The following is a 13,902-nucleotide window of genomic DNA, read 5'->3' as shown; positions in this document are numbered from 1 at the left end:
ACAGGTGCTGAAAGGAACTGTAGCATAAACCAGCCAGAATGGTCCGGCTAGTCCAGTTAAATCAAGGCCAAACATATTTAATCTCCTGTAAATTTAGTGTGAAGTGACTTGATAAATGTTTTTATTATTGCTATACTTGGCAGGACTCTAAGGACAGAGGTCTAACATTGACTGGTTTTGCCAAGATCTGATCTAGTCTCCTTTGTCTGCTCCTTTACAGGGGTGGGAAACTGTACAACATACTAAAAGGCACCTGGGTCCTTTATTAGCATAAAGAAATGATTTAAAAAATAGACCAGATGGAGTTATTTTTACACAGATAGACTTGGACTTTTCATGCTGTGTGCGTAAATTTACATGACAGAAGAGAGGGAAAAAGCTGAAATCTGGTTTCCCGAAATGAGGCCAGAGTGGGTAAAAGCAAAACACTGTCACAGCCCTTAAACATTTGTGATTTGATGTTCAAGGAGCTCAAACCGTCTTTGAAAATAAAACTTAAACTGCGAGCGCAAGAATGTGGTCTTGGTGGTGACAATACAGCACATGTGACAGCGAGTAAGACTTGATATTTGACAAGGAGAGGCTTTCAGGAGCTTAAGTTCTTCCTCAAGGCTGGAAAACAGCAGACCACAGACCAGCGATAAAAACAAAGAGAGAAACAGCCGAGAAGTGCAGATTCCTGTAAGGATTTGAAGTCACTGTAATGTTTAAACCCACTGTAATGCCACCTTGGCTTCCATAAAATCATGATTGTTCCTGCTCAGGGTATGGCCTGAAAGGACCCTGGAAGGTCCTGTACAACATGAGGAAAAACCAGTAATGTGAATATAGTGTTGACCGTGTAATGTACAAAAAAACACACCAAATGCCAAGTGTGCATGTCAGTTCCAGTTGTTCTAGCGCGATGTTATCAGTCTCTATCAGTGTCTAATATTACCTAAAAGCAGTAAAAGATAATTGATAAGTTTGCCAATAAATGCATCAATTTGATACCAAGTCAGCAGTTGATTTTACAAGTATGAAGAAAATTTGTACTTAGAAGCAAAAAAATTTATTGAAACAGCTTTAATTTTAGCGCCTATGCCTAAGGCTCTACTATTTCTGCACAAGTTCTTCCTTGACCACATTCCCCCTCGCTCTCCTCTCCTGCCTAAGCCATTGTGCAGTAAAACCTCATAGTCACCACTAACTTGAAACCAATTAATCTGAGGTCAGCTGACAGATACTGTGGCTTGCGCTCCGTTTGATGGCCAAAAGGTGTGAATGCTTGGCCCGATTATACAGTACAGGGCTCCATCTGATGGGGCAAGTGTCAGCATGCTGATTATTAATGCATGCGGCATGTATCCATAAAATGTTCTTCCTATTCATTGTGGTTCAGGCAGTCTTTTGCGATGCATTTATTCACATGTTCATATTGCAATGACAATGGAAATATAATCTACTTTGCAGCTCGACACCCCAGCCAGCATGATCAATTTCTACCCATTTCTCCACATGTAAAAGTGACGTTTTATTGTTTGATATTCCCCACTGTGTCTGGATAAAGCTGATTTGGCTAACACCTTGGTTCAATATTTCTACAAGCCATCAACACCTGTCAAGTTGCTAATGTGTGAGATCTATAATGCTTACCCAGTCGGGCATGTTTGCGCTCACAAACACAGCACAGCACAGCGGGGTAATTCTCTATAGATACTGCTGAATCTACAATATTTGATATCCATTTATCAAATCTGTAAAGTATACAATAAAGAAGTGACTGGAGGGTGTTCACAGACGCTGACACCAACAGAGTTTAATAAACAGTCAGTATATAATAACCCACAGAGGATTTAAAAAGCCCATATTTTATAGTGAGCAAACTATAATTATCAGAATATTTCTTACAATAAGGAAAGGGTTACAATTAGTTATTTAAAAAAAATTCCAATTTGGAAAAGTGTGACTGAGAAATGATCTTGGATATTGAAACCGTTTATTAGTATTCTTAACTTACTGTAATAAGGCAATTGTCCTCGCAATAACATTCATTATGCTGCTGGAAGAACAAGTTCCGATCAGATAAATAGAATTATCATGTAAATCAGTGTGACTTCTACAATTAGAGACACAGAAAGCTAAACTGCTGCTGATCTGCATACAAGTCACGGCAGCCGTGATGTGAAAAAAGAAGTGGAAAGCAGCTGTTAAGCCTGAGACAGGGTGTCTGCCTCGTAGCTGAAATCTGTCAGAGTTCATCAGGGATTCCTGGTGAAGAGCAATACCTTCTCTGGCTCTCACCACCTGTGCACATGCATTACCTCAGGCCTTGTTACTCTGTCTGCAGCTCGACGCCAGCACCATTCAGGCTGTTTATACTTTTCATTCTGCCTACCTGTTTAATGACAAAGGTGATACTGGTTTATATTTACATTTCATGAACTCTTTTTTTTCCCAATGCGGTAGGGGAAAAAAAGGCCATAGTGTAAAAATCTAAGAAATGAGAGTCCTCTGTTTTATGCTGGATACAAATGCCAAATGTGGGGATGGGAGAAAAACTGTGTCAGTCCCAAATAATTCTCTGCTAATAACATTTCAACATCATCCTTTAAAAAAAAAAAAAAACGTCAAGAAAGAACAGTAACATCATTAGTGGTGGTTCTTTGGCTGTGCTACAATTTAAGCTTTAAAGCTAAGAGCAAGAAAAATAAGTCACTGTTTGCAAAAGACAAAGGCGTGAGAAGACAAATAATAAAAAAATACATCAGAATAAATTATATGTTGCTTGCCCAGTGGATCACATTGCAAAAAAAACACAATCCATGTCCTCTGGGTTAAGATATAATTGTTTTAGACACAGAAATATTACTGTTTTTTATTCAGTATTCTGGGAAAAAATCAATGAGAATGTTTGACTTTTTGAATATCTTATATTAACCTGCATGCTAATTTACAAACAAGAACAGCACAACAATTTCTCATCATAGCACATGTTCTCTTTATCTATTATACTTTTATGATCAGTACAGTAAGGACAATAATGAACTTAAACTGACAAATTGATGGATTAATTAACATACAAAGTGATGCCAAAATGAGTGGAATGATGTCCAAAAGCGCTGAGATCGTATGCTTTTATTCTGAAAGGGACTTTTCTTGTGCCATCAGCACAAATGAATTCTAAGCATGAAAATAGATGTCAAGCAGAGCATTTGTGAAAGGCTTAGGAAGACAAGATTCCTTCAAAGCTGATAGCGTAACATGGCCGGCACAGCGGGCCCCACACGGAGGGGAAATTAATATCTCGGTTCAGCCTGTGACACTTTCTGCATCTCCTCAACGGATTATGATTACAGCTGGAACAAAGTCTTTTCTCATTAGAGGGGGTAACCAGAGGGGCTTATGAGGAGATGAAGTGGACACCATAAGGAAGGGATTGAGTAGTGAGATGTACAGTACATTTTATAGAAACGTCATGTGAATTGTATTGCCAGGCGATATGATGGTGAGGAGTTTGGAGTAATATAGAATTAAGAATTTATGAAATTTTATTGTGTAAGGTTGTATTGAACTTGCACTTGGCATGCACTTAATGGACTCCATGTGTCTGCAAATATGGATTTCCTATTACTCCCCTGTACAAGCTGTTTATATAGAGAGGAGGATCGAAGCTTGATCCAAAGGCAACAGGACTTAGTTGAAGATCTTAAAGACGTTTCACCTCTCCTCCGAAAGGCTTCTTCAGTGTTTTAAACTCACTGGTGGACAGAGCTAGAGAAAATTGTGAGAACATTTCTACCAAGCGGACCAAGCTTGGATTTACCATGACCTTTATGACTGAGAACCTGCACACGCATAGAAAGGAGGATGCACCGTGTCTCTGTGTTGTTTACGCCTGAAATTATATGTCATTGACCCATCTTAAAATTAAAAAAAAAAAAAATATATATATATATATATATATATATATATATATATATAATAAATGAATGAACACAAAAAGGCTACAGCTTGTTTGCAATATGACCTTCGCACATATTATTCACCAACTGTTACATGTAGGTGCATAGTTGTGGATATTACCTGCCCACATATTTATCACATAGAAAAGATCACATCTTTTTTCTTCTCCTTATTTCTTCTTCTCTATCTACTAAAAATCATATTCTCTAACAAAAACATAGAAATACATTATTTTAGAAGCTGCTATTTAGGTAAAACTTCTGCAAGTATAGAGCCTGAATTAAAGGTCTGTTACCAATGTCAGCTAAATAAGGCAGATAGTGTAGATTAGTTTCAGATACATTTAAGTATAAGGATAATGGGGTTAGATTCAGAAGAGACTGGTTCCAAAGTCAAACAGAAACTTGCACAAAATTGTCTCATAGTAAGATTTCTCCGATCTGCACGTATGGACACACGTTCAGCCAATCAGTTCACAGTGATGTTGACACAGCTTAGCTGTGCGCTTGAAATGATAATCTACCGCTGTGAGGATTCTATGGGAATACAAAAGACGTTTGCATGCAATGGATACAGCATGCGACACTCTGCCAGTGGAACGAAAGAAGGAACATAGGAATATACCATGGACTATATTTTGCTTCAGATACGCTGAAAAATGATGAAGCGTATGAGATGATACAGTACTCTGAGGAACTGAACAGCAGATAAAAGTGAACAATAAGCCCCTCGTGGAGCTGGGCCTCTCTGGACCCTGTGCAGAAGTGTATTATCCCTCCAGCTTTTGTCAAAATCACGTCTCTAATGTCTAAGTTATCACCTGAGAAATCCCATTTGAAACTTGATGCACCCAAGCTAATTAACCCTGGGGCTGCCTGCATTATTAATGAATAACGGCATGTTCCACTTGTTTGCATGCCAGTAATTGTTTTACAATAAACCTGATGATTGCACGCTCCATTTTTATCTTCAACATGTTTTCAAGGCATTTCATAGCTCTCAGATTTTTGCCAAACTTCAGGTTTTGATGTGCTTGGCGGGCTGATTTTAGGCCAAGAGGGTCGACTTGCCCCAAAAAAGCTTGTTACTTTTGAGTTACAGTTGGTATAAGTTTGACTATTCGTCTCTTGACATAGAATCCAAGGGGAAAGTAAATCAAAACAAGCAAAAACTTGGCTTTAAATAGGTCATGAGTACTCTCATGGACCTGAAGTCAGAAAAGTTGGATATCACAGGAGATTCAACACAACACCTGCAGCACTGAGCTTCCTCAAATGGGTCCTCTTAACGCTGAAAAACTTTAGAAGATTTCCACAGTGAGATAGAAGCATTTTATATTTCAATAATCCCAAATATGAAACGACTTTGCAGACAAGTATTATCAAAATGATCATAATAAATCATTTAAAACTCATGGTTAAATAATGTGCTCGAACTAATTAGGTGTAAAGTCATTTGAGGAGAAAAAATCTATCCATCAGTCGACTTCAGACAAACTGTTGTCCAGCTCGCGAGGCGCTGAGTCACCGCTCCATCAAATTTATCTCCCAGAGGAACATTGGCTTCAAACCAAGAGGCGATAAATTATGAACAAGGAATCACTTTTAACAGATAGGTTACATTCGTATTCATTTTTTATGTTCAGTATCCAATAAAGTATATTACTAACAAGACATTTTAGGACGAGCCCAAGAGCAACATGGGCTCTGCTATTTAAACTTTCACGCCGTCTAGTTTTGTTAATGAGCTGAACCCTCCAGGTCACATTGGGGTTTTTTTATGCGTTACACAAAATGGTTTTCCAACTGCCTCTCAAACCTACCTGGAAATATACATCTTACATAAGTGAACCATTGATTTAATGTACTGTAAATGGCATCTATCGAAACCATAAAGGTCAAACACTGCTTACCTCAGCAGGGACCAACTTTAACCGACCAACTGGTTGGATAAAGAAAAAAAAGAAGGAATTCAAAAGCTTGATACCAAGTAGAGATAAAATGTTCCACACAGAACAGATACAAAACATCTCCAGCATTATTTATTTGTTGGTCTATTTACAAAGCTGACCCAGACTGTACAGGTTTTTAGGTCATAAAGTGAGTCTGAAATGTACCAGCATTAATATTTCAACAGAACAGTCCATTCACAAGACTGGCAGATAGTGCTGTGAATTCATCAGAGGAACAGGGTATGAAAGGATAAGGGGGCACAGGGTAAACGTCTGTCTGGCTTCATCATGTCCTCTGAGTCTAGAGGTTTTATAAGATTTTAAACGCACAAGTGAAAGAACATGAGATGGGCTGTTTGTTCTCTTATGGGACATTCATGTCACCACCATCAATCAAATGTTCTGCACATCACTCTGCATCAGTAATGTAACAAAGATGGTCTGTGCATGAACATGTCAGGTGTCCCTTAGAGTTATAATTCACTGTCCCTCCTTGGTGGCCATCTTTTGAGCCATACTTGGAGAGTGTGGATGGCAAAGCTGTAATCTGAAATGTATTTACCTCTATTAGATTGTTCACCTTTTTATTCGTTCATCGCGTCTAGTGGATGAGGTTCCTGGCTTTGGTGTTCCTCTGACTTTTCCTCTAGAGTACCAGTCCACCAGTAGGTCTTTTTAATTACTTTCCCCCTGAATTTTACATCAAGAGTCAAACTGTCTAGTCAAACTTTTGTAGTCAGACTGCAGCCCAACAGTAAAAAGCTTTTTTGGAGGCAAGCCGACCCTCTTGGCCTACATCATCCTGCCACGCACATCAAAACCTGAACCTGAACCAAAATTAGATAGCTATGAGATGGCCCTGCCTGTCTTCTATTTCCACCAGTAGGTCAAAGTTTTCAGTCATCTGCTGACCTATTTCAACCAAAGTCTGTTTAAAAAAGTGTGTTTTAGTCACAGTTATGTAAACAGCTAGGTTATTATCCCACTTTAAGGCCTAAGGTTTAACATTTTGGCCATTGCCATCATGTTTTGGGTGCCAGATGTGACCTTATTTAGTAGACATGATTGAAACACATTGTAACGACTATTAATGTTGACAGGGACCCCAACATCTAATCCTGCAGTTATCGTCAGTGTTACTCTATAGGGGACTTGAATTTACAAAATGAACATCACGCTGTATGAAGAATACTTCAAACTTGCCAAGACCATACATTTACAAGAAAATGTTTACTAGCTGTAGATTCTGTACAGTCATTTTAAAAGACTTCAAAAAGAAATCCCAATGGCTTTGTTTATCCTAATAGTAATATTTTAGAGTTGACAGTTGTGGTTTTGAATGTCACAATTGGATGGATTGCCAGTATATATGGTAAAGACATTTGCATATCCTTTAAAAGGAACTATCATGAATTTAGTCAACCCTTTTATTTTCCTCTGAGTCTATCCTCAGTTCAACTTTCTCAGCATACAACAAAGTTTGCATGGACTACCCCCTGTATCCAATGAGTAACAACTAAAGAGAAAAGGTCATGGATTTTGGACAGGATTTTAAAGGATGAACAGGTCTAGACTAGAGACCGTAAATATTAATGTGTGAAGCCTGACTGACGTCATCCATCTGTTACTGCAGGGGGCTCTGGAAGCTCATCGGTTTCAGCCGCTATGCTGGAAATCCTGTCTCAGCCTAACTTTCAGACAACCTAACGACAGGCTAAGAGCTGGAGCTGAGGAGGGTTTTAAGCCTCCTGACAAAACCGCTATACGGGGCCCCGCCTGTCAATGAGGTCTGCCTCTCAACTAACTAAGTATGCCCCATATGGTTCATAAAATCCAAAAGGATGTGTTTAAAAACAAAAAACAATAGACCCTACTGGTGTGCTGATGAGGACAATAACTAATCACACCAATATTGTTTTTGTACCAGGCTGTACACATTCTTTTCTTCTGTAAAACAGGGTTTTTAAAATGGGGTGTGTATGAGACTTGCGGGGCTCTTGAAGCCAGCCTCAAGTGAACACTCGACAAACTGCAAGATTTTGCACTTCCGCATTGGCTTCCTTTTTTAAACACCGGAGGTTGCCGGCTGCTTGGTCTAAACATAAAAAAGTGGTGTCAAAAATAAACTAAAGACTACTGAAGCCATCATGTAGATAGTCTTGCAAATGATTCCTTTCAACATGTTAGAATCAACAAATCATATCCTGTTAATGCTAAATCGCACGTAAAGCTGCTGCACACTGGAGCTGACGTGTACTGTCTGCTTATATTGAGTTATCTAAACAATATCTAAACAATATTTTGTTAGGTCATGGTTGAATCAGTTATTAGCTTACTCCTTAAAGTAAACGTTGACTATTGTGATGAACCTGGGTATGCACATTAGAAAAGTATTTAGATCATGTAAACAACAATCCTTTGACAATCTAACATCTTTCTTACTATATTTTTAGTAAGAGTCAAGTGGCTCTTAAACACCAACACAGCCTTTTCAACCTAAGAGTACGTGTCTGAAGTGGCTTGATCAATGGCTATCAATCACACTAATAGACACAATATTCATGTGCAGGCTGCAGGATTCAGTTTAAGTGGAAGCAATAGTCATTACTAATGTGAATGACAGCTATATAGCCTACCTGTAATTGGAATGCAAGGTTTCACTCTGTGGTAATAGCTTTACAAAGAGCAGTAGAGTCCAGCACATGCACCAGACTGGCCTCATGGAATAATTTAGACCATAAATCAAACATCCACGCTGTGGTTCACCTTGAGGCTCTATAGGATTGTCTTTGCCACTTACAGAGGCTGGAAATGGTGCTGAATAAGTGTGCTTGGTTTTGGTTTCTATCCAAACAAGGTTATACTTTGTGTGTTTAAGACTGTACAATACACCAACGTAAGCTATACAGAGATTTTTAAACCATTTATGACTAACAAATATATTTGATATGTATAGTAAAAACCCACAGATATAAAACAAGTTATTTATAGAAGCTATCCAGACATGTGGCTACACATAAATCTAATGTTTAATTTTCAGATATCTATTATTACTCAAATTCAAATAACTTTATTTATCCGTTAGGAACTTCAGTCACTTAAGTCACTGAGGTTCAGCTTATTGGGAAAAGTTTGTACATTAAGACAAAGACGGAGATTGTTGGTGTAAATTAGTGTCAGGATTTAGATATTAGATTTAAAAAAAGATTTAAACAGTCATACATCATTATACCTGATTAGTAGAAAAATGTACAACAATGTCAATACCACTGATCGCAGTTAAACATTTTTTTCTTTTTAAAAAAAGAAGTCCAAGATTGAAATACCTAACCTAAAGTTTTTGGTGGAAAACCCCCCCTTTGTTGACCAACATTAAACATAAGCCATTTAAGAAATCTTCCACTGTTGTCTCATGCCTCATACACTGAATTTCAAAAATGAAGGAAAAAAGTTGACAAATGGTTTTGTTCGAAGCTCAACATGTACTTAATAGTGCTATAAATTCAAAAAGGTATTATGATAATAATAAATGAATAAATTCAGATTCAGTTTAGCATGAAACAGGAATAACTGACAGAGCAATGAAAACATCTGGCAATATCATACTGTACAGATTGTTTCAGTATTTCAATGTGTCAGTGTTAAGTTGCCCCTCTTTAATGTCTAACAGGTTTTTCGGCTTACAGTGTATTTAATAAATATGGAAGAAAACCAGTTAGTGAAATTTCCACTTCATCAGTTTGACAAAATACCGTTGGACATTTGAGCATTCTTCTGAAACGTGTTATCTTTTCACACATTGAATGATTTTAAAAGATTTGAACTGAAAAATCTATATACTGATGTTATATTTTGTGATAGGATTAGTGCAGATGTTTTCATTTTAATGTTAGATGGGTTGCTTGTACAAGCTCTTAGGGGTGCACCATGTGCATTTTGCATGTACATGTCTCCCTCTGTCTTATTTTTGTTCTTATTTCTTCTGCACAAAAACACAAATGAATAATCCTTCGATTCAGAGCCATATGTGTTATTAAAACAGTCCGTATACTGGATTTCACTGGATTTTAAATAGGCAATTCATATTTAAACTTATCTTCGTTCAGCCAGATATGTAGGCGTTTGTGCTCTGGGCGGGAGTTGGCCACCCATCCCCCCCCCTCACCCCTCCACATGACATGGAGGAATATTACTGATGGTGTTCCTCTCTGAAATACACGGGCCGCAAGAAATATTTAATCTTATCTGGAAAGCAGAAACTGTATATCAAAAAATAAAAGACCTGACGCTGCAAGTGTGAATCCCACATATCTGGTCTCACACATCAAGTTTCATTACCTTCTTATTACAGCACACAGATGGATGGAGGACATGTTAAAATATGATCCATGAATGTTGGTACAGCTCAAAAACACCTGCCCATAAACACATTCTTCTCCAGAATCTCCCTCCATTGTGAGCGAGATAATAATCAGCTTCTCTCTGATGGAATGAGGTGGGTGCGTCTCTGAGCAGGCGTGTGATCAGCTCAAGGTACTGATGTGAGTCTCTGTGGAGAAGATGTTTACTGGGCCTCTTTGTGTGGCCAGTAGGATCCCACTTAGAGTGAATGATGGCAGCTGTGAGGGAGCCTCTGGCAAGTGTGACTCCCAACTATGGCTGCATGCTCTCATGTAGCGTATAGAGCCAGCTGCTCAGCCTGTGTAGCACTCCACTGAGCATGACTGATTGTGGCTGAGGTAAGCACGTCTCTGGCGAGGGCGATGCTGAACGCAGAGAGGGTGAGTGCCACTATGGCTAGAAACTAAGGCAGATGACAGCAAACAGTGGCCCGGTGCAGCTGGCCACTTGCACCGTGGCTACATGAAGTGTGACTGAGGGCCTGTGACGAGAATAATGCTGGGTGCCCTGTGTGGGCTGCTGCTGCACAGGCAGACAGAGTGTGGTGAGAGTGATTGTAGTGATCAAAGCAGCTTTGACTGCTGGTGCAGCAAGTTATTACCCTGGTGGAGTTAGCTGGTCGGGCAGAGGGCCGTGATGAACAACAAGTGAGACCGACTGCAGCTGGAGAGAGCAGTTAAGCTTTGTTAGTGCTACTCTGTTTGTTTCAAGCAGCAGTGTGTGTGAGACTGATAAGATGGGCTCCTGCAGCCTGGACACACACTGGTGAGTGTGTTTCTGGTTTTAATGTTTCCGGTTACTAACAGGGCCAGCAACTCACTTGTTTTCTTCTGCAACAAGAGACAAATGTCACTAAGGCCCATTTCACACATGCTCTGCATTCCTAAAAGGTTTAGGAAATAACCTGGGTAGGTTGCGTGTGAAATGCCAATCTTTGAATGTCTTCATGCAGGTTTTAAGCAGACTTTTTCCTGCCTGCCCCTAGCTATAAGTCTGTCTGAAGTTGGCGGGAGATGACGTGTTAACGCATCCGATAAAAGGTCTAGAACATTCACTGAGAGCGAGTGGGCGGGGGAAGATTCTGTTCACGTTGAGCAGAGTTTTGCTGTTTTATATTCACTGCTTGCCTCAGTATCCAGTACATTATTTACCAAGTTTTGTTTAAATTGTGGACACATGTTGTAATGGTACTAACCAAGAAACAAACAATGTTACTGAAGGCTCCTTCTCCTATGAGCACACATCGGACACTCTCCCGCTCTGTGAGAACGGACATGTCATAAAATCTCATCTGATTGTCTGACAATTGTCTGGAGTTCACGTGTGAAAGGGGCTTCAGGCTAGGTCTGTGGAATTAATGCAATATGCTCAGTGCAATATATGAGACTTTGCAAGATACACATTGCAAAAGTCTTAATTTATAAGACATCATTTCATGAAAACAAACATGCTTTCTCACTCAGCATACGACATTTTACCCATTGGATAGAGGGCTCACATCATTTTAATGCAGTCAGATGAGGGTCAATCTGACTATCAGCTACCCTCAGATTAATTGGTGCTGATGGAGTGGTTAAATGAAGCTGCTTTTTGGGTTGATTTAAAATTCAGGAGGAACAGGTCGCATACATATACACAGGTATTTTTGTAAAACATGAAGGAGAGCAGATAGATATAAAAACTGCGCTTGTCCACTTTTTAGTTTTTGTTAATTAATTGCAGTTCATATTGTTGCAAGCCCGCTTCAGGCAACTTAGATTGAAATGACAAGTAGATTTTACAAGTAGAAGTAATTTAAAATATATCCAACATGTAAAATGCTATCAATCTAAAGTGGAGGCTTATTATATTTCAAAAGGAAAAAAAATCATGTATGAGCAGATTCAAACAGATGTCTGATTGTCACATCTTAATATTACATCATAGCTGGCTCAGCACTGATTAGAGCCTCTACACTCATCACTGGCACAGCTATCTGACATCATGTCTCCCAGCTATCTTCAACCTCAACTTCCATCTTAAAAATAGATTTGTAGGACAAGTGACCGACTCATATGAAAAGACAAATCGAGCTGTGAATTGATTTCTGGAGCTGACAACTTGCTCACTGATCTATTGTCACAATTAACAAAGGCTGGACTGACGCATGCTACTGCTGGTTTGAAAAGCTTTACAAAGTGGGATAGTGCTTCAACAGTCTACATGCATAAAAAACGATACATTTTACAAATGTTATCTATTGTTTGTGATTGACGATATCATAAATCTACATGGTTCTGCCTTTAACTTTTGTGACAATCATTTAAAAAAACGTAAGCACAACAGCTGTGCCTATGAAAGCTTGTTCTGAATATCAAACAAAGCACGTGCCAGCTCTTTACTTGGTCATTAAAGATCCCATTTTATACAAGTTTTCACCTTTCATGTGGTTAGTCTATGAAGCCAGAGTAGCCTTGTACGTTTTGCAGCTCAAAAAAACGTGTACACTGGCTTCTATAAGAACCCTACATTCAGTCCCTGCCTAAAACAGTTTGTTTCTGCTGCTGTCTCTTTAAGGCCCCCTCCCTATGTGCCTACTTTCTTCTGATTGGCCAGCTCTCTGGAAGCCTTCCAGGTGGGCAGAATGCTGCAGGGTTGCTAAGGGAGGGCTTCTCGTGTGTTGGTAGAACAGCCAATGAAAACGTCTCCACCTGCCTGGTTAGAGGCCTGAAGACGCCTTGTGAACGTCCCGCAGAACTCTCGTGTGGTTTAGCAGAACAAGCCGCTTAGTGCACTCTGCAGACTTATCCTGGGACAGACTTACTTTGCATTACTTTACATTGGAACACCATAAGTGAGTTTTAAAATTGCGATCGGCATAGTAGGTCACCTTTAAAGATGCACCAAATGAATAAAACTAATTTATCAGGAAAATGGGTTTGTCAAGACTGGAAAGAGAGAGTGGAATAGAAGTTTTCCAGGATTAATAGTCACATTAAAACTTGCCCAAAGTAACTTTAAAAAGTAAGTTCAATAAAAGTGACTGATTAAACCTTTTTCAAATAACTCCTGCTGAAGTCTTGAAGTCATCATAGGGTACACTGAGGGTTTGTTTCTGAAAAGCAAAGCAGCTTTCATTTATTTTGGTACCACTGATATACATAATAAAATAAAGTCAGAGTGTGGTCTCAAAATAAATGGCAGCCGACACTCCCAACAAAGTGGAGAGGACTTTCAGTTCTCGAGGCACGGCTCACGGTGAATATAATGTTCTTATCGCTCCCTCCTCTGAGTTCAAAGACGTGAATGTTTAAATGTGCTGTGCTTCAGAAAAACAGAACATCAAGGAGCACCGCTGTGGTCCACATGGTAAAAAAAAAAAAAAAAAACAGTGTTTAATAATAATGGAATATAAAAGTGCTATTATTAAAAAAGTCATTCTGAATACAATCCATAACATTCACTGAATAAAACATGTAGACATTCACAGTGGAGGATTGAATGCAGGTATTGTGAGGAAAGAATTAGCTGGACCTTGGCTCTTTTCAGTGGCCTCTGCAGTTGATTGAAAACCTTTCATGTCCCACCAGCCTGAATTATGAAACTTACTGCAGACTCTACTGTAA

The sequence above is a fragment of the Labrus mixtus genome, chromosome 14 (assembly GCF_963584025.1).
Source record: "Labrus mixtus chromosome 14, fLabMix1.1, whole genome shotgun sequence".
Lineage (NCBI taxonomy): Eukaryota > Metazoa > Chordata > Actinopteri > Labriformes > Labridae > Labrus > Labrus mixtus.
The sequence above is the reverse complement of the archived record's forward strand: the minus strand, read 5'-3'. Positions refer to the sequence as shown.